Raw genomic sequence first — 24,634 nt, 5'->3', positions numbered from 1 at the left:
TAAGAAGTAAAGGATGTGACCGGAACTATGTAGTTCCATAACATGATCATTTTGGATAATATTTGCAAAGGAAACTTATAGATCAAAATATTCATATACTAATATGGTTATAAAGAGTAATAACAACGTCAGACCACTTATAGCTAATATGTGTTTTGCAGCCTAGAGAAGTACAGGTTTACCAGTCTACGAGATATGTTCATATACTAAATCAACAAAATGAGTCAAACAATTTACAACTATTATATGACTTTTTACAACTCAAAAATATAGTCATATCTTCTTACTTGTCCGTCGGTTGTTTTCCTGTAGACAGATTTAAATTGTCCCATTATGTATAGTAACCTTAGTATCAAGGAAGGTTACACATGAAGCAGTGTACCCCAAGCAGAGTTTAATAGATGGGGATTCTTTTGGGACCTTGATGTAAATGCTTGAGGGAGTCAATGCTATGTGTCTCAAGTATGAATAGATTCAAAGAAAGGAGAAATCTCAGATGAAGTACGCTCAACAAGCAACAAAGAAGAACACAGGAACCAGAAGAGCATATCACCACAATATGTCCACGTTAAATCCACAGGCAAAGTCTAAAACACGATCAAAATGTTTAATATGTAGCACAGATTCATAAAACACAACTTAAAAACGTGAAAGAAACCCTGTGAACGGATAAGCGCTTTCAGCTTCCAAGCCTTCCTCAGATCTGGTTCTTTCTACCACTGTGACCACATTCAAACAGGTCTTCCAGCACTCCATTTTACTTCCTAGCCTTACCCATCTCTGTGCTGGACTGGTGGTAGAGCTACGTGTGTGTGTGTGTGTGTGTGTGTGTGTGTGTGTGTGTGTGTGTGTGTGTGTGTGTGTGTGTGTGTGCGTGTGTGTGCGTGTGTGTGTGTGCGTGTGTGCGTGTGTGTGTGTTATGTAGGTGGTATCTAGCTATTACCTTCAGATCTTTTTTTTTTGCTTTATGTGACCTACCCTGTGTCACTTCCTCCCTTCCTGTTTCTGTGATAGCATTCAGGGAGTGGTCATGCATTGGGGACATGTGGCACATCACCCCATATCCACAGCAGAGCAGCAATGTCAACAACCTTATCCTCTCTTTGGACCATGTCTCCTAATTACGAAGTCCTTAGCCTCCAACAGGAATGGTTGAAGGAGATGCCCACAGTGCTGCTCTATCACCAGGGATGGTAATGCTTATCTTTCCATGCCACTCAATCACATGAGCCTCTAATCAATTCCAGGCTGACTGTACCATAGTTTGGATTTTATCCCTCTATCCCACCAGAGTGGCTTATTCTTCCTTAACCTGATGAGTTTGAAGAAGTCTTTACCATCTTTTCTAATAACAATTGCTTGAAGCTATTCTGCTTTGAAATTTTATGGTACTATTTGGTTTGTCGTGTGTATTCCATTCCAAGGATTTTTGGATTATCTTAATTTTGGCATGTTTGAATCGTATTTTGTCTTATTTTTTGATATTACTTATTCCTAGTCTATAGTCTGGAATATTTTAATTTTAGCATGTTTGAATACCATCTTCTATTATTGTAGGAATTTACTTATTATTCTCATATTTCTATATTTATTTTTTGATTTTGTCTGTTTCATTAAGTTAATAGCTATTCTCTATTCTAAATCTATATTTCTTTATATATTTATTTTTTGGCATCCGTTTACCAGGAAAGTTCACTGGGCCAAAATAAGGCCATTTTCAGTGGATGCCTGTGGAGAAAAGCTCCAAGGTTATAATAAGACTTACATTAAGTTTCAAAATAAGTTACAAACAATTTCAAAATATCCAGGGAGTTACATAAAGAGATCATCATGGATTCATATAAAGTAGATAAACTGATAAAACATCATGCTGACAGCAAAAATTAAAGATAAACATAGTACAAAAGAAAACAATGTGATATAATATTAGGCAAAACTAGATTGTTCAATGTTATACAGTTATGAGCACCAAGGAATGCAAGTATATCCGGTTGCTACATAGAATAAATAATAAGACATATGTGTTGAAAGAAAGATATAAGAGAAGTACTTAAATATATGTGGGAGAGGGTATGTGGAAAGAAAAGAGGGAAAGAGAAAGAAGGGGGATTGGGGTAGGGAAAATAAGTAGAAAGGACAATGAAAAAGCAAAAGAGAAAGAAAGAGATAGGAGAGAAGGATGAAGATAGCAGTAGAAGGCAATGGAAGGAGGGAGAGAAGAGGAGAAAGTTGTTAGAGAGTTTGGATAAAGCAGGGAGAAGAATTAAGTAATTAAGAGTTTGTTATGGATTATCAATAAAACAGTAGTTGTAGCAGGAGCTAGAATAAGTACAGATTTAGATTTGGTTGGTGGACTTAAGTAATGACAGAGGAGGCAACTGAACAGTTATGTGTCCAACTGGAAAGGATATGGTTGTACAGTGCAGTTTTGAAGTTAGAGGGCCTATATTCAATGTGGATAAATGTAGGTAGGTTATTCCAAATTCTGGCAATGTTCCAAGAGTATAATAACTTGCCTGCAGGTAATTTGGGTTTGTGAATTTGAAGCAAATGTTGGTGTTCAGATCATAGTGGCCTAATGGGGTTGTAAATAGTAAATAGGGAGCTAAGAGCAGGACAGTCCTGTGGTTTATGAATAAATTTATGTGTAGTTGTGAGCTGAAAGAGTAATAGTTAATGGGGGAATTCTAGCCATTGTAGTTTTCTTAGGGCAATACAGTGATGAGTAGAATGCCAACTGTTTGTAGCGAATTGAGCAGTCTTTTTATAGCAAGTTTCTAGTTTTGTTTTCAGGGAAGACTGCAAGTTGGTTAGTAAAGGCGCACCATAGGTTAGAGAGGGTAACAGGTAAGATAGTGCTAACACTTGTTTAATTGGTAAGGAGAGGAACTTATTGTGTCTGTAGAGTAATCCAAGTTTTTTGTGAGTCTTATTTATATTATTTTGGATGTGCAGATCAAATTTAATATTTTGGCTGTGCAGATTGAATTTAAGGTTTTCATTGATTATTACCCCTAACAAAAATTAAAAGTATGGGTTACTAGCTCAATTTTGGTAGAGTTAAGAGAGAATATATTAAGGTCAGCTTTGTTGATAGGTGTATTTTTTTGGGAGGATAGATCATAAGTTTAGTTTTTTTGCCATTTAAAGAAAGGTGATTTTTGTAAAGCCAGGTTTCCACTGTGAAAAATGCTGCTTGGGTAGTTTTCTATAATATATTTGTGTGAGGAGCAGAACACAATGTAGTGGAGTCATGTGCATATTGGACTAGGGAGCCATGTGGGATAGCTTGGTGGAGGTTGTTGATAAAATGTTAAACAGAAGAGGGCCTAGAATTTAGCCTTGGGGTACAACAGTAGGGTTGTGAAGGTAAGGGGGAAATAGAGTTCTGCTATTTAACAGCATGTTCTCTGTTGGAGAGATAACTTTTGAGCCATTTAAGTGACTGGGTGGATAATCCTATACTGAAGAGTTGGGAAAGGAAGATGGAGTGAGAGATGGTATTGGACGCTTTCGACAGGTCCAAGAAAAGGGCTGATACAGTGTGACCTGAGTCTCGGGCTTTGTTGACTATCAAGGATATTAGTGCAATGGATGTGCTGCAACCTGGGCAGAATCCATGCTGTGTTGCGGAGAGGGTTTTGTTGTTTAGAAGGTAGTGAATGAGTTGCTTTTGCACACATTTTTCTAGGATTTTAGAGATGGGAGAAAGTATTGCAAATGCTCAGAAATTAGAGATATCGCTGGATGGGCCGCCTTTATGAAGTGGCAGGATGATTGCTTTTTTCCAGAGGCAAGGGACATAGGATTCTTGGATATATCTGTTAATAAGAATGCTAATGGAATAGGCCACTGCATTAGCAGCAATTTTAAGAAGTGTTGTTGGAATTCTACTGGCTAAGTTGGAAAAGTGCTTTAAATTCAGGAGAGGAGTTTTTTAATGTAGGAGGTAGGGATGGGAGAGAGATTAAATTCTGGTTGGTAAGATTGTTGTATGCAGTTTGACTGGGAGGTGTTAAAGCTTGGAGAGGGGTGTTATAGGGTAGGTGAGGTATTAGAGAGATTCTGAGATAAAGTGTATTGCAAGGGGGAGGAGAGGAGGGTGTAGGAATGCAATTATTTGGGGATGTAAAGAAAAAGAAGTAATGTTAGCAATAGTATTACTAAAGGGTTTACTATTAAAATGTCAAACGGCACTACGTCAACTGTACTATAGTCGAACACGGAAGTTCGAAAACAGTAATGTCGACGTCAAAAAAACAATCTAGGAATGGTTTTAACATGGGTCAATGTAGGTGTTCAGTATTATTCAGAACTACAAACATCTCCCCTACCTCGACCCATTTTAAAACACAGTCCTAGATTGTTTTTTTGTCGTCGACATTACTATTTTCGAACTTCCGTGTTCGACTATAGTACAGTCGATGTAGTGCCGTTCGACATTTCAATAGTAAACCTACTAAAGTAGGAGTTATAGATTATTGATGGAAGTCCAGAGCATTTTGGGGATATTTTTTCTATTTGTTTGCAGGCTCCAGAAGCATTGTTGCTTGTCTTTAAAGATACATTTTTAGCCTGGTTTTTCGGAGCTGTTTGTAATGAATGTGGTCAGAAAGATTTTTAGATTTTAGCCAGAGTTTCCAAGTTTTGTCCCTAGAAGTCATGATTTCTTTGGTGTTTTTTGTTAGCCTGTGGGCATGGTTGATTTTGATTATTTTGGATCTGGTAGGAGCTAGGCTATCCAAGATTTTTAGAAAGGAGTTATTAAAGTAGAGCAGAGCATTATCTAATGGAATAGTTTTAAAACAATTCAAGTTAAAGCTATTCAGTATGTTATTAAATGCATGGGAGCTAAATGTTGATAGGCTTTGAACAAATTTGATATTGTGGACTCTTGGGAAGGATGAGCAAGCTTGTATAGCATAGGCGGGGAGGTGGTCACTAATGGAGTTGGACATGGTGCCAGAAGTTATGTATTTAGAGGGGTCTGAGACCAGAATCCAGTCTAAGATGGATCCTTCATTGGTTTTATTGTTGTACCTAGTAGTGGTAGAGATTAGCTGGGTAAAGTGAAATAGATTTATGTTACAGGATGATTGTTTGGCGGAAGTGTTAGCCCATTCAATATTCATGTCACCAAGGATAATTGCTTCATTTTTTACAGTATGGCAAATCCAATCAAGGATATCTTCTAATACTGGTATGTTATTTCCAGGGGGAATGTATAGGATAATAACACAAAGTTTTTTTTTAGAGTGGTTCTTTTCCAGAAAGAAGATTAAACTCTCAGCTTTTTAGAATTCAGGAACAGAGTCTGTAAATGGAGAGAAATTGAGGGTATTTGGGTAAATGATGGCAACACCACCCCCTTTTTTATTATGTCTGTCTGCCCTAATTACACTAAAGTCAGGTGGGAGAAACTCAGAATCCTGTATAGTGGGTTTTAACCAAGTTTCTGTAGCAGCTAGGATATTGGTGCTGTTTTGAGAGAGCCAGGCATGTAACTCAGAGGTTTTATTACAGATACTTTGAAAGTCTGGAGTTATTACGTGAAGAATTTTTGAACTTTTAGGGGAGTTAGATTGTGAAGAGAAGAAAGTGGTTGAGTACACAGGGTTAGGGTGGATGTCACTGGAACAGATGAGGGACTGGAACAATTACTTGTATCATGCACATTTTTTGCACCTAAACTACTTTAGCTAGTTTCTAGTTTTCTTTTGTTTTTTGATATTAAAAAAACACATAGCCAGCCTTTTTTATATGTGAACAAGGCTTTCTAAGTGTTTATGAGATAGCTCTATACCTGTGCTTATTAGCAAATGCAAATCTAATTCCAGAGATCTATTGACAAACTATGTGTACTCAGGGAGATCCCTAGGTGTAATATTAAACAGACTGGGCCTAATGGTGCTATTCATTTTGGTGTTGATCTTTTACACGTACTGTATCTTAACGCCAGGTTCTTTGTGTTCAAACAAGCATTCTGTTTGACATACTGCATACCAATGATTTGTCACTTATTGCTAAAACCTAGTTAGATGCTAACACTGGACCAATTGTTTTGGCCATTATTCCTGCAAGTTTCACTGTTTTCTATCATTTTAGGCTTCATCATGTTAGGAGTTGGGTAGCCATTATTCTCCATACTGTCATTCCCTTCAATCAGAGTCAACTAAGTCATTTGAATACACTATGAGAAAGTCACCTTCCTTTTGTTGCTTTCTTGTTTATCATCCTCTTGGTAATTTTTTTTGTTCTTGCAGAAATTTACAGATTTTCCTGTCTCCTCTGTTTTAAATCAATCCCACTGAACTTTTGTGGATAGATTTTAATCTCAGGGTACCTATTTTTGGTCTTTGTTAGGAATTGCTCTGCATTATGAATGGTTATGACTTTAAGCAGGAAGTAAACTCAGTGACCCATATGCATGGCCATACTGACATCATCTTTCAACTTAGAGTCCCTATTTATAGTTTACTTGTTGCACATGTCACTTGGTTAGATCATTCCACAATGCACTTTTTTGTTAATCAGCCCTACGCTCATCCACCTGAAACTGGATGTGTCTTCTTTAAAAATTTTCAAGACAATATTCACCAAAAGATTTACATCTGCTGTCACATTACATTTTTTTCTTGTCACAAAGACCTTGATAATCTTGTTAACACCTATAATGTTGTCTTAGGACAGGCTATTGATCAATTGACCCCCTGTGTAAACCCCTGGGCAAATTTGGCTTTTCCACTTAATTCCATGGGAGCTGTAGCTTGACCCATCACTTAAAATGCTTAGGACAGCCAGATGTAGGCTGGAAGAGATGTGGTCATGCATGAGTCTGTTTCATGAAAAGCTTGTTTAGGACAATTTCTCTTTTTAACATTTGGAGATCAACTAATCTAAACCTGTTTATCTCTCTAGACTGATCTCTGTGGCAGGTAATCATCCTGCAATCTTATCTTAAACTATAAGACACCTTTGAATCCATGAGTATCTTGACAGTTGGCCTGCTATGTCATCTGATGAATGTGATCTTGTTGCACTTTAGTTTTCAGCCAAGATCCTCACTCCACCCCCTAAACTCCAGTTTTACTTGCTTTGCATTTGGATATCAGAAGCTGACCACTCAGTCTTATTGAGAAGAGATCACTCATTCCTGACAATGATATCCTCAGTGGTATAATGTCTAACATGTGTATTACTACCTGTTCTTTAGACACGGTCTAGTAAATTTGCAGTGGCATCCATGGCAGACATTGGTCCATATTTATAAAATATCTTCAAAATTCTTTTAGGAATGTAGTGTTTCCTTCTTAATTAAAGAAGCATTTAGTTTCCCCAGTCATTAAAAAGCTAGCTTAGACTGAGATTATCCCAATAACTTTTGATCTACCTTGAACCTACTCTTCTTTGTCAGGGTTCTGGAGAAACTGGTTACCTTCCACTTGAGTCTTATCTGAGCAGCCAAGGCACTCCCATTCTAATTAAGATTCAAGGCAAGACCCTGTAATAAAATAGGTATTATTAGAGTGTTAAACAATCTCCTAGTTGAAGACAGCAATACCATCAATTACTTCTTGATTTATCATCCTCATTTGACTAGGTGGACTACACTTTTTAACTGGATAATCTGGAGAGTTATTGTGATATCTCTTGCGGGATTCTAGATTTGCTTGCTTCTTAACCTTCTGGTCACACCCAAAGGGTGGCATCTCAGATTAACATCCTGTTCCTCCCACCTGCTTGTTTGTGAAATTCATTGGGGCTCCATTCTCAGCACTCTGTTGTTTACCTTGTACTTATTACTGCTAGGTGATGTTATTCCTTCAAGAGATTTGCAATATCACTGCTATGATGATGATTCACCACTTGACCTCTCATTCCTTCAAGATTTTGTGGCTGGCCTTAATAATCTAACTCATGATTTGGAACCTACCATGACTGGATAGTTAATAACAGGCATAAGCCCAATACTTCTAAGAAAGTCACATTGACAGCCTATGCAACACTGGGAGATTTTTGCTTTCTGCTATTATCACCTGATGTTTCTTACAAGAGAAACAAGATTCTGTTTGTGTCAAAGGTGCAAGATGATCTTGGTGAGATTTGTGGTGATAGGTTGACATTTAAGGATCAGATTTCTACTGTGGTCAAATCTTCTTGCTTCCATCTGTAGGACATCATCCTTATCAAGAACATCATTTTAACCAGTGATCTCCCAGTTGTTTTGCATGCTCTGGTCCCCATTCACCCAGATTTACTACTGCAATGCATTGTGCACAAGTGTTCCAGAATCAGGCCATGCCTGCTTAAAACTAGTGCAAAACTCTACAGCGTGGATACCATAGATCAATATGTGTGTATACCTTTAACAAGCTATCCAAGGGCTTGCATAAGTGTATAAAAACTGAGTGCATGTGAGTCTGACTGCCATTTTGTAGTTAGCTGTTTAGATGTAAGCATGCATGTATGTAAGGTCTGTCTGTTAACTAGTTCATTCATATTTAATGATGCTGCTACCCATCCTTTTGTGTTTCTGTGTATTAAAGCATCTAAACGAAAACCTCAGCCTTCTTGTCATATGTGTTAGAGATTAACCAGTGACATGGTGCCAGAAATGGCATGTCTAAAGGGCATGGAGTCAGAGTCAGCATATCCAAAGGGCTCGAAGTTAGAGGCGGCTTGTCTAAAATGATTTAAGGCACTTGCTTAGAGCTGGAGGAATATACACAAGTGGATCATCCCTAAAATGTGCAAATTTTGCAAAACAGGTCTGAAATGAGTTTCAAATATTAAAGCTTACTCAGCACTATTTCTTTTTCATAAAATATGAACATGGGCATACAGAACGCTCTGAATAATATTCACATAAACCAATAAGTATTATATTGATAAAAATATTTGAGTTACTATGGAAAATGTTTGAAATAAAGTCTGAATTGCATAAAGCGAATAAAATAATGGGAAACAAGTGCATTTTCGCAAAGCATGTATTTTTCATATTAAGCAGGATATCAGAGTTATCAGAAGTGTCTAAAGTGTTTGCATGTTTGTGCAGTGTCACAATAAAGTTATTTCACAGAGTACAGGCATTACAAGGCATAGTTCACAAAGTGCAGCCATTATAGGCTATATTTTGTAAAGTACAGCCATTACAGAGCATATTTTGCAAAGTACAGTATTTCAAAGAATTTATTTTGCATTTGAATGCTGTTACAAGCTCACAGAGCTGTTTGTTCATACATAATTACAAGGGCCATCATTTCTATGTGTTTTTGTATACTTTGTTGGCATGGCAGATGAATTTCGAAAACTCAATGCTCTTGTGTTTGACAGTAAAATTGCTGAGAATTGGAGAGTGTTTGAGCAATAGTACAACATTTTCATACAGGCTGCATTTTCTGATACAGATGGCCAGACAAAGGCATTTATTCTACTTAATTTTAGCTGTGTCAGAAGCTACAGAAAGGGAACTCTCATTTGTGTATGCACCTGTTATCTATACCGGAGAAGGGGAAAACCATCATATTGTTGTACCAGCTGAGTCAAGGGAGAACACAGACTGCTTAAAATATAAATTTAGAGAAATGTGTAACCCCCAGACAAATGCTACTATGGAAAGGCACTTATTTACACAAGGGATCAAAATCCTGGTGAAACCTTTGCAGCATATATGACTAACCTGAGAAATAAGGCTAAAACGTGCAGATCTGGTGATTTAAGGGATGAATTGATAAAGGACCAACATGTGTGGTAGAAAAGATGATGCTGCGAGAAATATTTTGCTTTGTGACAGTGATTTAACTTTGATTTGTCAGCTATATGAGCTCAGAGAAAAGCACCAACTATGCTTACAAATGAGAATAGCTCTAGAAGGCACAGTGATAAAGCTGATGTTGATAGTGTGCAGCACGTGGTTAAAAGAAACAGGCCTAAGCAGAAGGCAGCAGCTGTAGCCCCTGCAGCACTCACTGGTAAACCCCAGAATTTTCCAGAAATTTCCAGAATTCGCACAGTCTCAGTGAAGAATAATAGTGAGTCAGCAAACTCAACGCATGGGCCCCAACCTAGGTTAATTGCCAGCTGTTGTAATTGTGGTTGAAGTCATGAATCTAGAATGGAAATATGTTTAGCTTTTGGTCAACAATGCCACAAATGCAATAAATGGAATCATTTCAAAAGGTTTTGTAAATCAAAAGGCCCACATTCTTTTATTAAAAGGGAACATTTTAACAAATGAGTTATCAGTTAGACAGTGGCAACCCTACTCTTTATGTTGATGGTGTGTCAGTGCTTCATGAAACAGTCAATGCAGTAGAATTAAGGACAAAGAATGACGTATTTTGTACTGTTCTGATAAATGGCAAACCCAAGAACTCAAAGTTGACACAGGTTCCAAGTGCAATGTTAAGTTTAAGTGTCCCTAAACTGTTGAGTCTGAAAAGATGATTGTTTTTCTTCAACATTCTTGGATTAAAATGTTGATGTCCTAGCTGTAGATAATAGTATCTACGTTATATATATATATATATATATATATATATATATATATATATATATATATTATGAAGTTTTAGTTTGTCAGTTGTTGATTTTATACATTCACAAACATTTGTTTATATTTTGTATATATATATGTTTCATATTTTGTATTCAATGGGGTATGGCATTATAGTTGTGCTTGAGTTTTTGATCTCGGGTACTTTTGACTTTAAATGTAGTTGTATTACTTAATTTTTTAATTGCTAACAGCAGTCCTTAATTATCCTGTGTTATTTAAATAAGATTATTTCTCATAATGTATTATTGTCTGAAGAAGTTTGCCTAAGAAGGCAAACGAAAAGTGCTTCACATCATTAAATATTTGTCTTAGTAGCTTGGATTTGCCGTTTTGTCATTACAGTTTTTTGGTTTACTGTTATAGTAGATGACATACTAGTAGGAGATCATGATGAAGCTGAACATGACAGAAACCTCAGAAATGTTCTAGAAAGGGCATGTCAAGTGAATCTTAAGCTCAATCTGCACAAATGCAAATTCAGGCTACAAGAAGTTACTTATGTTGGTCATTTATTATCTAGAACAGGCCTATGATCAGACCCTTTTAAGCAACAGCCATTCTCGAGATGCCAGATCCAGACAATGTTGAAGCCCTTTAATGTTTTCTTGACATGAACAACTACCTAGGCAAGTTAATTCCAGACTTGAGCCAACTATCAGCACCACTTAGCGAGTTGACACATAAAGATGTATCATGATCTTGGTTAGAGCAACACCAAAGAACATTTGATGTCCTGAAACAGTGGATTGTCCACCAACTCTCAGATACTATGATGTTCACAAACCAGTTACACTTTCCTGTGATGCTTCAAAATTTGGTCTTGGTGCAGTCATTTTACAAGTGGATTAACCTGCTACCAGTGCATCGAGAACTCTTACCAATACTGAAATGCAATATGCCCACATCGTGAAAGAGCTTTTGGCAATTGTGTTTGCATATTCGAAGTTCCATGATTATGTTTATGGTAGACCTATCCAGATTGAAACAGATCACCAACCTTTAGCCACAATCCTGAGAAAGTCTATGCATTTATGCTCCAGCCAGACTGCAATGTATAATGCCAAGATTACAAAAGTACAATTTCACTCTTATCTACAAGAAAGGCAAACTTCTTTATCTTGCTGATACCTTATTCAGATCACCCAGAAACACCACAGAACAGCACGAGAATGAAAACCCTGATTTTGAATTCATGGAAGTAAGAAATTTTTCTTCCACACATCTTGATGAGCTGAGAGAACACACAGCAACAGATCCAGTTTTACAAAGGCTTAACCACTTTATCAGTCAAGGATGGCTGTCAAAGCAATCTAGTTTATCTCAAGAAGTGCGACTTTATTTTCCATACAGAGATGAGAGTTTGTCTGATAAAAGTATCGTTATGAAAGGTCCAAAAGTAATTGTTCCAAAGTCCTTGCAACGGGAGTACATTACTATCCTGTATCGTGGTCACCCAGGAACCAAATCTACCAAAAGAAGGGTGAGAAAACTAGTATTTTGGTCTTCTATGTCACAAGTCATTAAAAGAGCAATTTCATATTGTTCGTTGTGTAATAGTACAAAGCCACACTAACAGAAGTAACCACTTCAGCATAGCGAGATTCTGGAACTACCTTGGTCAACAGTAGCCACAGATATCTTCAAGTGGAATGGTCAGCATTATTTGGTGTTAGTAGACTGTTACTCCAATTGGTTTGAGATTGACCTGCTTCCTAACCTAGCATCTATTACAGACATTACTAAGATGAAGGGTCATTTTGCATTATATGGTAGCCTGCCAAAGTTATTTCTGACAATGGTACGCAGTTTACAAGCCAACAGTTCAAAAGATTTGCTAAAGAATGGGAGTTTACTCATGTCATAAATAGCCCAAAGTGCCCACAGTCAAACGGTTTGGCAGAACATGCAGTTCAAAGTGCAAAATTTTACTTGAAAAGTCAAAACAAGATAATAGTGATGTTTTCCTGAATCTCTTGAATCTCAGAAATGTTCCTGGTGATAAACATTTTGGTTCACCTGCTCAAAGACTTCTGTCAAGACAAACCAGAACCATATTACCAACCAGACCAACAGGTTAGTGAAAACCAATCTGTTGAAGAAGCGCTTAACCCAGAAGACCTACTATAATAAGACCAGCAAACTGCTCAATCTATTACAAGAAGGAGAAGTGGTAAGGGTGCAAATGTCCAAAGGTTATGATTGGATTGTTATCATGAAGAATATTGGTCCAGAGCTGAGATTGTACATTGTGGAATCAGAAGGTGCAATTGCTAGGCAGAATTGGAAACATTTGACACTGGTGCCCAAGCCTTTATCACAACACATAGCCTGTGAGAAAGACTCTTTTAATCTATGAACCTATGGTGGCCAAGCCTTTATCACAACACATAGCCTGTGAGAAAGACTCTTTATCTCAGAGTGAGTTGTCCAGTGTTTTAATTCTAGAGGAAGTTCCAGACAATATTCCCATTCCTGTGATGAATCCAGAAGCTCCTGATACGAGTTGTGCACCGTAGATTGTCCATGTTGCTAAATTTGGTCCCAACTCTTATGTTATGAGAGATGGTCGCATTTCTAAACCCTGTAGCACATATGAAGCAACTTAGACATGAACATTGTGTTTTGTTTTTAATGTATATAGTAATGCATGTCTAACTCTGATATTGTTTTGTATAAAGGGCAATCTTTTTAAGAGGGAGGATGTAGATCAATATGTGTGTATATACCTTTAAGAAGTTATCCAAGGGCTTGCACAAGTGTATACATACTGAGTACATGTGAGCCTGACTGCCATTTTGTAGTTAGCTGTTGAGATGTAAGCATGTATGTATGCAAGCTCTGTTTGTTAACTAGTTTGTTCATATTTAATGATGCTGCTATCCATCCTGATGTGTTTCTATGTATTAAAGCATATAAACGAAAACCTAAGCCTTCTTGTCATATGTGTTAGAGACGAACAAGCAACATTCACTAACTAGGATCTCAAGGTATCACCATATTACCCAGTCTTGTAAAGCTTGTACTGGCTGCCAATCAAACAGCAGATTACCTGCAAGATTCTTGTTGAAGTATGCCTAACTCTCCATGCCAATGGGTCACCTTAATTATGTGACCTTTGGCCTTGATATAATCCTTGTCATCCACTTCATTCTTATACACAGGGCTAGCTGTGTTATTATCCAATGCTGAATATTCTGGCTTTTGATCATTTAGTTACCAAGGGCCTATATTGTGGAATTTATTCCTTAGTTGGCTTCTGGATTTTTCTACTCTTGCTGCTTTTAATCTAGAGCTTCAAACACTCTTGCTTGAATTGGACTATACTTAGCAAGCCTTGTTTCTTTTTTATTTCGGTCTATTTAGCTTTTGTATTTTTATCTAAATATGTCAATGTACTATGTTTAGGTGGCACAGTGCTGCAGCAGTTAGCATTGTCACCTCACAGCAAGAGGTTCTCCAGTTCAATGTTTGGCTGGTGGCCAGGGTGCCTTTTATGTGGAGTCTGCATGCCCTCCCTGTGTTCGCATGGGTTTCATCCCAGTGCTCTGGTTTCCTCCCACATTCCCAAGACATGCTGCAGGTGGACTGGACATTCTACATTGGCCCTAGATGTGGGTGTGTCTGCCTTCTGAGAAAGATTGGACACTGGGCTATCAACTTGATACTGAAAACTCTACTGCCACTCATTCTGCAGACTGTTGGTCCATTGTGGCGACCCCTGATGGGAGCAGATGAAAGAAGAAGATGTTCAATGTACTATGTTTAATGGGTCTATATCATATGAGCGAACAGGAAAAACCACGAACGCTCACAATCTCAAAAGTACCGGACCTCAAACTTGCTATTGTGGAGGGCTGTGCCCCCCACACTCCCTGCTAAATATATATTCCAACTCAGAGATCGCACTACAGCGAGAAAAGGGCAAATATTCCATTCTTCACTGTGCCACAATCTCAGAAAAAGCACTTTGAGGTCCGTTACTTTCGAGATTATGAGCGTTCGTAGTTTTTCCTATTCGCTCATATGATATAGACCCATGTTTAACTGCTTACTTATTTTGCATACAGTTCCTGAGTTCAGAAACTTGAATAAATTTAAATTTGAACATTTACTTGAATGGGGCATTTCACATGTGTCTATAGGAAACCAACTAGCATACAGATGTTTCTGCACAAAAGCAGTATCATCCCAGACACACAAAGAAGTCATTTAGTTACAATCAAGCACTTCAATATTGTCACATCTGTTCTAATTGAGCAGAAAGAAATATGCAGCTGGCACAACTGAAAGAAGCCATGCTTGCTCAAGGTCACTTTGTTAGGCAGTTAGAGTAGTAGGCAGAGAAATGCAGTTTCCACAAGAACAGCTGTTCCAAGATAAAGAGAGGAAACCCACTGATAGAGTTCCACCAGTAGCAATGTATTGCCCAGAACTTTAAAAAATTTTTTAAGACTGTAAGGGACATTCAGCCAGTGTTCAATGAGGATGACAAATTAATACACATTTTCCGGGCAGTCCCACTACTGTCATTTAAACACCCACCAAATCTATTGAATCCTGGTTTGAGAAGGACACTTGGATCAGACCAGAACAGCGCACAATCCAAAATGACACAAAACTAAGCAACCATCCAAGGTGCAAAACATGTCAGATGTTGTGAACTGCTTCCAACATGACAACATCACAAAACAGATGTTTCAAAGTACAGGGATCCTTCATCTGCACTTATTAAATGTGATTTATCTAATTAGACACAGAAAATGTCCAGGGATAGGCCAGACACTCAAAAGTGGGATGAACGCCCATAAACACACTTCTTCTTCTTTTCGGCTTTTCCCGGTTAGGGGTCACCACAACAGAACTCTTGTCTGCTAATGATTGGCAGTAGATCTTTATGGTGCTGAGGTGCCAGCCCGACACCCAATCTTCAACGAAGGCACACCCATTTACGCATGTCTTTTGAACACCACTCGACCGCGGGGAGGACATGCAGACCACACAGAAGGCATTCCAGCCAAGAATCGAATGGGAGAACCTCTTGCTGTGAGGCAACAATGCTACTGCTATACCACCATGGCTATATGTAAAATGATGAGCTACTGGCAGCAATTTTTTCTTGTCTTATCATTTTGTATCTGACATATCAGTTATAATTCTTTAACAACATTCCTGTAGAACTGGAAAGAACAGTGGAGATTAAGTTAATTTAGTGGTTCAGTCTGACAACCAGTAGCTTGAATCTGGATATTGATTTTATAAGACACTATAGTACTTAAGAACTCTTCCCACTGAGCAAACTGGCATAAATAATGAGTACTGAAAGGCACCAAATTTCTCTTTTTCTGGTAATGCATGACATAATGATAAATTTATCCTGAAATGAAACTGCTGACTATCTCAGGAAGTTAACAGAGACTGTAAGATTAATGGGGATTGTGATTTGGCACCTGTTCTTTATACATGACAAGAGAGTAGTTATTATCATCTAAGGTAATATCCTAGTAAGAACATTAGCAACCATAACCATAATCTTAAAAGTCATAAAACCCTTACTATTCAGGCAGTTTTAACAGTATAACACAACTTTGTTCATTTTTTTCTGCTCTTTGTAGGATTCTAACAGAACCTTAGATTGTTATGTCAACAGTCTCTGTTTTGTATTAACTGCACTCAACATCCATACATTCTCACCTAGTATTTTCGTGGTAGACATAACTTACATTTCACTGTGACCTGGACATTATTGCAAATTCACATTTTCTATTAACCAAAATACCTGTCTCACAAAGTTTGCATGTTTAGACAGACTAACGAGTTATGAATTACAACTTCTTGTTTTCATTCTCCTGATTTAACTAATCTCCTTATACATTTCTTGTATTGTAATTTATTTTCTCATTAAGTATTGGAGCTATCTCTTGGGCTGTTATCTACTCTGCTAAATAAACACAGACAAATTAACCAATGTAATGTGCTGTGAGACCTCTTAGCTCTGTGGCAAATCATAATCTCATTTTATAAAGTTACAGGCACACAATCACACACATACACAGACACACACACCCATACATAAACAGTTTTCTCTGACATACAGTTGTAATGCTAACCATCCAAGCTGCACACTTTCTTTCTATATTGACATTTCTCAAGTGCGTTTTTTAGTCAGTAAGAAAGTAATGAAGCCTTTATCTCTCTGCTCACAAGTGGGTATTTAAGCACTGCATCTAATATAAGTAACTTAAAAACTCATAATAAAAGTCTCTTACTACACCTAAAGCTTGAGTAATTATAAAACCCATGTTGATACTTTAAAAGATATTACATCATGCGTCTGTTCCAGAGTATTTATGTTTTCTGTTAGTGGACCAAGACAGCATTTCAAATTTTTTTTCTGCCATCACTTTCCCATAGAAAGCTTAGGATTTATTAATATAGAACCCTGAAAGATTGCCAGAGAGTAGCAAAATATTTTATAATCTTGTTGAAACAGTGGATGCAGGTATCAGTTGTACACAGGAAAACAGTGAAAAGGTAATAACGTGTTCTATAAGAGATACTGCAAGTCTCTTTTCAATATGCAATAACTTTACCTTCATTCAAATCTGTTGGCTTAGAGCATCCTAAATAAGAAACTACACCACAGGGGAAGCGTTGTTCAGTTCAGTGCTCATTGCAATGGTTACAACAAACCCAAGGCCTCAGCACAGGCCACCAAGGAGTTTGCCTCCATAACATTCCACGTTATAAACTGACTTACCAGCCTTTTCTAAACCTGTCTTAAACAAAGCATGAGACAAAGATGCTCTAGTATATAATGATAAGGTATTCCACAGCCTGCCTCACCTACATGCAGAGCTAATATTTTTAACTAACAAGGAAACAACAGATAATTTGATCAACAAATTCCTAGAACTGACACAGTAACCTGTGCACACACAACACTAAACATTTATTACATATTTTTATTACCGAGCCACTTGAAAATAAAAATAACATCACCTTTCTTCAGATGCAACAGAATATAAATTGAATGTTGTAAGGCTATATTTATAAGGTTAACAAGAAAGATCAGCAGTCTGCCTTGTAAAGGTTTTCTTCAATTCTTCAAGCCTACAGAAACACAAGACTTGGTATAAATACATGCTGCCCTACCATAATCTATATATGGCCTAATAAGGGCTTTCTATAACGATAACATTATCTTGCTATCTCTGCTACCAATAGTTGCAGAATGTCCTTTCTTACCACCTAACATTTATGAAAGGAAAGAGGTACAAAGTTGTTGAATTAAAATTGCTTATCTAACCTTAACACTGGTAGTTACTGAATAAGTTTATGGTCTATTGCATAAAGATGACAATAGCTTAATGCCCAAAATAAATGACTCCAGCTTTTATAGCAAAGAGGTTGGAATAATGGTTAAAGTGATTATCTCACAAACACAAAGTGCAGTGTTTGATTCTCACATGGTGTAATTGGTTAGGCTTAAAATGAACCACAAAGGCAGCTAGCCTAGTACTAATCTATGAACCTTTGAACAATGATAACTGTAAGTCAGAAATGCAAATCATTTTCATACGTCTGCAGGTTACTTTCACTTCCATCCCACTCATTTTACTATCAGCTTATTTGCTGATCCACATATCAGTGCAGGAGTGGATGGCAGATATAAACAGATGCCTTGCTGATATCAAGGAAGAGTACCACGTGAGACTAAATGAGACTACACAGGAGCCACCAGAAGTTAGCAGGTCATTGTCCTTACTGGAATTCTGCATCTCCTGAGGATATGTGACTGGACAGCAACTTAACCAACCGGTCAGCCAGCAAATTGTCCTAAGTCTTATATTCCTTTCTAAGCATGATAACTGGGAGGACACTCTTAATGTTGTTCATGTCTAAACCTGTTTTGGTAAGGTCTGTTACCACTGACCATCTTAAATGAAAAAATATTGCCGTATATATACACACACAGGTCTACTTCAAATGACTGAAGTGCCACAACATCGAACATCAGATCATCGAGTACCAGATGATCAAAGTTGTGGAACATCGAACAGTCTGAATGGAGGTCATTGCACAGCATGGAACGGGAAAGCTACCATTTTCTTCACTGTAGTGTGAGCTTGGAGTTAATATATTTAAATAGCAGGGGGTATGGGGGGGTGCAGGAAAGCTTGCCCCCCTGCAAAAACATGAAACAAGATGTTTTTTGTTTTCTGATTTTATTTTTTTATTTTATTTTCAATGTTCCACAACTTCCATCATCTGGTACTCAGTGATCTGATGTTCGATGTTGTGGCACTTCGCTCATTTAAGGTAGACACATATACACACACACACACATATATGTGACTCGGCAGTAACATAGTCAGCTGGTCAGCCAGTATGTTGTATACACACACACATACACACACACACGCACACACACACACACACACACACACACACACACACACATAAATATATATATAAATATATATATATATATATATATATATATATATATATATATATATATATATATATATATATATATATATGCTAGTTAGAGAATTATGTAAACACTGGCTACATCATGTAAGTCATCAGCCAAACCATTCTTCTAATAGCTATCAGGTTTTCAAGCAAAATTATCAGTTTATATACTTATTTATTTATTTATTTTACATTTGTTGACTGGGAAAGTCTGACTGGTACAAAGCCCTTTTTCAGCGGAGGCCCGGGGAGAAAAGCTCCACAGTACAAATATGAATGAAACATATATATTGCATTAAATGTGTAATACAGAAAGGTTAACAGTATATAACTTAATGATAAAAAAGACAAGAGAGACTAGTGTACATTATAAGTAGACAGGAAAACATAATAGTGGAGCAGATATATAGAATAGCTGATAATGCAATTCAATATGTTCACCAGTTACAAATTGAAATCAACAGAAGGTGTAAATTATTAGTAATAGTTTATGATATAGTACAGCAGAAATCAAATGCAGAGAGGAGAAGTAGTGAGAAGAGAGTTACGTGGCTGTTAGGATGGAAGAAGCAGGTTAGGTGGAGAAGAAGACAAAGCAAAGCAAAAAGTAAAGGGGGAAAAGGGGTTAGGAAGGAGAGAAGGATAGAGAAGAAAGGACTATCTTCAGGTAGGGTGGTTACAGTGACATAGCCAGGTGTGGTTTAGATATTCTTTGAGAGAACTTTAAAATTTGTAGACTTGAGGTATGCTTCTAAGGGCCATGGGAAGCTTGTTCCATTGAATGGAAGGTGAGTAGCTATATAGGTTCTGTCCGACTGATTTTTTTTTAGGTTTATAAATTTGTAAAAAATATTGAACAGAGCTCCTTAGAGGTTGGGGAAGGGTATGACATGAGACTAGTGATGAAATGCTAGGGCAGGAAGAAGGTTTATTGATGGTGGAGTGGATGTCAAGTATTTGAGTAACTTTAAGTTTGTTAGGGAACTCTAGCCAATTGAGTGACCTGAGGGCATGACAGTGGTGAGATCCAGATGGCAGATTAGCAGCAAATCTAACTACTTTGTTGTAGGTAGAGTCAAGTAAGATTTGTAAATATTTGTCAGATGTAGAAAAGTTTGGGAATAAGGTAAGCATTCAAGCTTTTGGTAAAGGACTTCCTGAGCTTTTGAAGTGAAGAGCATAGCATTTTGCTAAAGCACACCAAGGTAATGTCATGAAATTCTGCGACAATAAATTGCAAAAATGAACCAGAAAGTATTCATTTATTCAAAAGGAGCAAAAACATTGTCTAAACTTGAGTAAAATATCGTATGGTACTGAGCAAAAATTGAATCAATGAACTAGAAATTTGAACCACAATTATTCATAGAACCGATAACCCTTTTCATTAATTAAGAAACTAGAACTAAAAAAGTAGGTCAGATTTTACAATTGTTTATAGTATCAATCTATGTGTCAAAATAAAAAACAAATAATGTGCTATAAATTCATTAGATGAACAGGATCCATGAACACTAAATAAAACTACATCTTCAAATCAAATCAATTTCTGACGCGAATACTATGTGAAACAAATTTTATGACAAACATCTTGATTTGAATCAACTTACCTCGCACGACTACAAACTGAGTGGAACCTATCTGGATTTAAGAGTCCAGAATTCACACGAACCATAAGTGAACAACATAAAAAGATATGAAATGCTTCAGGGGACAACTGTAAAAAGCGAATGCCGTTAATAACTGCAATAACAAACGACTGCAATGACTTCAGAAAGCTAGCAGAATGAGCTTCCTTTTAATGGGTGGAACCCTCCTTAAGCCTGCGCCTTCTCTAAATGCCGGGTACCCTGAGCCTTCAACTCATTAATAATTTAGGGGTGAAAAACCCTGAAGTGATACTCATACTACTGTCGAGACCTTCTCACGTGGCAGAATTGATCATACAAACGAATCGGTACCGAATGTATAAATATTGGCTTTTTTCTTCTCGATGTCCTGACGGAATGTTTGAATTCCGATTATCACCTAAACCTCTGATTTCTTAACAATCGTTGCAACTGTTGTTAAAAGAGATGTGAACCGGCTCGACACTTCAGGCCATTGCACAAGGCAAAAACCATTCTTTTGTATTAGCCTTGTCCTATCTCCCTTCTAGATAGTTGTAGCTAACTCCTTGGACTGTTGCATCAAGAACCACCTGGAAGTGGTGATCAAACCAGACCATGTTTCATCACAAACATGGGTCATCTTTCATCCCGAAGAAGGTTGTACCCTAAACCTCCTTTCCATCGAAAGCCGTTTAGAGCAGGGTTCTCTTTCATAAGGTTCCTGGCTGATCATAAAACGATCTCTAATGCCTAACAATTGCAGTTTAGAATTCCTTTAATGACAGTTCGCAATATATAAAAGCAATCCAAAATCACTCCAGATGCATTGGCGTTAGATGGAATATCAGAATCTGATCAAGATAAGTCTTCACAAACTGCTAAAGTGTTTCTGCACGTCCAGAAATCGCCCGTCTTTCGTTAAATTATTTTCGTAAGATTGTCCAGATCCTCTAATCCAAGCCTGCAAGGTTAATAGACTTTCATGCCAAAGTTAGTCTCTTTGCAGATACCATAAAAAAGCATTTCAGGCCCCTTACTCCATTCAACTTCATGTGCCAACGATATGGGGTTTGATTCAATGCGATTCTTATTTATCGTCTCGTTAGGTTTACGTGGTCATTTATTCTGGACGGTCTCCAGATTGTTTCCGTTGCTTGTTCATTGTGGCAGCGTGATTGACAATTTCTGTGCAAGGGTGTACCGAAATTCGTATTGAAAGTAGTAGTATGAATGTAAAGGTTCTGGAGATAGCTGGGCGCTGCCTGGGCTCTGGAGGCATTTTCTCTTTCGTGATTTCTCGACCCCTGCCTGCTCACTCATGACCCTGCTGCGGCCATACATGAAGGTTTTCCCATTTTCTACCTTTCACATTTCAAGAATGACGCCTTTTGAGCTCCACCAGGATACCAATACTCCTTTACAGTTCACCATTGAAAGAAAATGAGGACCAAGAATCGCCAAAATTTCTTAACTTCGTTTTAAGCAGTTGGTGAACAACTTAAATAGAGAAACAGGTGCCATGGGGGCTCACCCAACCAAAACTTCTATTAGTTCTGGTGGAAAACAATAAATGAAAAAACACATTTTTTGATCAAATCTCCTATTTAGTTTTGAAAAGGGGCGATATGCATCTGAACACATTTGTGAAATCTGCTTGGGAGAAAGGTTTAAATAGGGTATTTACTTTCATCAATCCTACTTACTACTGGTTTCTTACAATTTCATTACAGCATTGCTGCTGTGAAAACTTACCGTTCCTCAACATACATTTTCTCATATACCCACGAAGTACTTGAAACCTTTAATTTCTAAATCCTACTTTTTCTAATTCACTGTTACATTTTGACAGTGCAAACACCCCTGAAATAAATCCACCTAAATAATTTTGTTCAGAAAGGACAGATCATAGGTCCAGAACCCAGGAGCAGCACCCCTTTGAGTTTTAACCCAGGAAAAGTTTTTTCACCTGGGATGACTAGGAAAACATTTTAGAATGCCTAAGGGATTGTTCAAGTGATTGTTGATATTTCCTCAGATGATTTAGTTTAAGCTTTAGATCAGCTAATTGAGACTTACACACTGTTTACACCTGTGACTTCCATGTCATCTATATATAATTCTATCTCTTTCAGGCGAAATCTAATTCCCCCATATATAACAATCTTGTTACATTTTCTAATGGATGAAGATATTAAGGATCTTCTACCTAATTCTACATCCTCGGGAACTGCGAAGATCTATCAATTTTAGGACCCTTTTTTGAAGTGAAAGAATCAGGCTAAAAGGAAGAAATTTGAACCGAGGAAGGAAGATAACAAATTATCTAAAACCAAACCAATGCCATGCACAATAAAATGTCAATCTCCCCATTATCAGGAGAAGGAGCTTTACAACCAGCCATGTTTCTGAACTGAGCAACCAAACCACCGAGGATATAACTTGGTCTGGCGATTTAACGCTCAACTGTGGTAAAACCATGAAAACCAGAATTTGAGAAAGAAAAAAAGGATCATTAAAAGAGTTTTTTGAAAAGAAAAGACAAGAAAATCATTGCATGCATAAGAAAGAACATACAAATCGAACAGCAAATTAATTTTGTCCAGAAGCATGAAATTCATTTAGGGTGATCCGGCAAAAGCCAGGCCTTAAACGAGGGAGTTACCAGGAGTATCAACCCTTGAGTAATTTGGAGGGTTGGGATGCCGGAGACCACCATCAGCATCAAAACTTTGGAAAGGATCTATCGCTAAAGCTGACAAGAATTGCATTCTACTTACAGGGTTTTTCATTCATTCTACATACATTTGTCCCCAATCATTATCCTTCACACATATCGAGGGTTTTACACATTTATCTTGATAGGGGTCTATGCATGAAAAATATGACCTATACACAGTTCCCACCTCCACCTTTTTCCAGTTTTTTCTCAATCAGTCGTTTGATTTTTTTTTTTTTTGAATAGTAGTACAGAAGCAAACAAAGAAGAAGGAAAGATGTTTTCTATAAACGAAGAACTAAGACTGGGGTTTATATATATTTATATTATACGCATGTATTTGTTATTTCACAGATGGATCAGTAACCCAATTTAATAATTTTTTAAACATTTTTTTTAACATTTTACAACACAGAAAAAATAAAATATTTTATTAATATGAACATGATTTATGATTTTTAAATTTAGTTCATTTTTTTTTGGCACAATAATATTTTATTTTGTTTATTTACAAGCTCTATTGTGTTAAATGTACCTTAAAAGTTTGTTTGAATTTGATTAGTAATTAGTTACTTTAATAGGACAGATGCTCATGACAATATATAAGGTCTTAACAGTGCAATAATGCAAAAGTTCAGGATTACCTGATGATAACCGAATGAGCCGATGTGCTACGTTTTTTTGTTTTTTATCAAAGGATTAAAGGATTTTTTTACATTTTTCGCATTCTTGGTGGTTTGTTCGTGGGGATTTGTGTTTACTGATGTATATGAAGGTCAAATTTCAGTTGGTCATCTATGGTTACTCCAAGGAGCTTAGTTTGGTTAACAGTGGTGATGTTAGTATTATTCAGTGAAAAGATGTTAAATCAGGATTTGAGGTGGAAGAGGGGTTTTGGAAGGAAAAGTAGGAGTTTTGTCTTTTTAAGATTAAGCATTAGTTGATTGTTAGTAAGCCATGTTTCAGTATGATTGTATGATGTTTGTGTGATTGTATGTAGTTCTGTTGTATTGTCAGCTACAGATATAATAGTAGAGTCATCAGCATACTGTATATATTAAAAAGAAGGGGGGCCAAGAATATAGCCTTATGGGGCACCAGTATTGATGGGGAGAAAAGGAGAAATAGCAGAGAGCCATTTGATGGACTGTTGCCAATCAGTAAGGTGGCTCTTAAAAAACAGGAGTTTGTTGCTATGGACATGTTGAGTTGAGATAGCTTTGAGAGGAGTACAGGGTGGGAGACAGTATCAAAGGCTTTTGACAGATCTAA

The sequence above is a fragment of the Protopterus annectens genome, chromosome 4.part1 (genome assembly GCF_019279795.1).
Source record: "Protopterus annectens isolate FY-2018-M chromosome 4.part1, PAN1.0, whole genome shotgun sequence".
Lineage (NCBI taxonomy): Eukaryota > Metazoa > Chordata > Ceratodontiformes > Protopteridae > Protopterus > Protopterus annectens.
The sequence above is the reverse complement of the archived record's forward strand: the minus strand, read 5'-3'. Positions refer to the sequence as shown.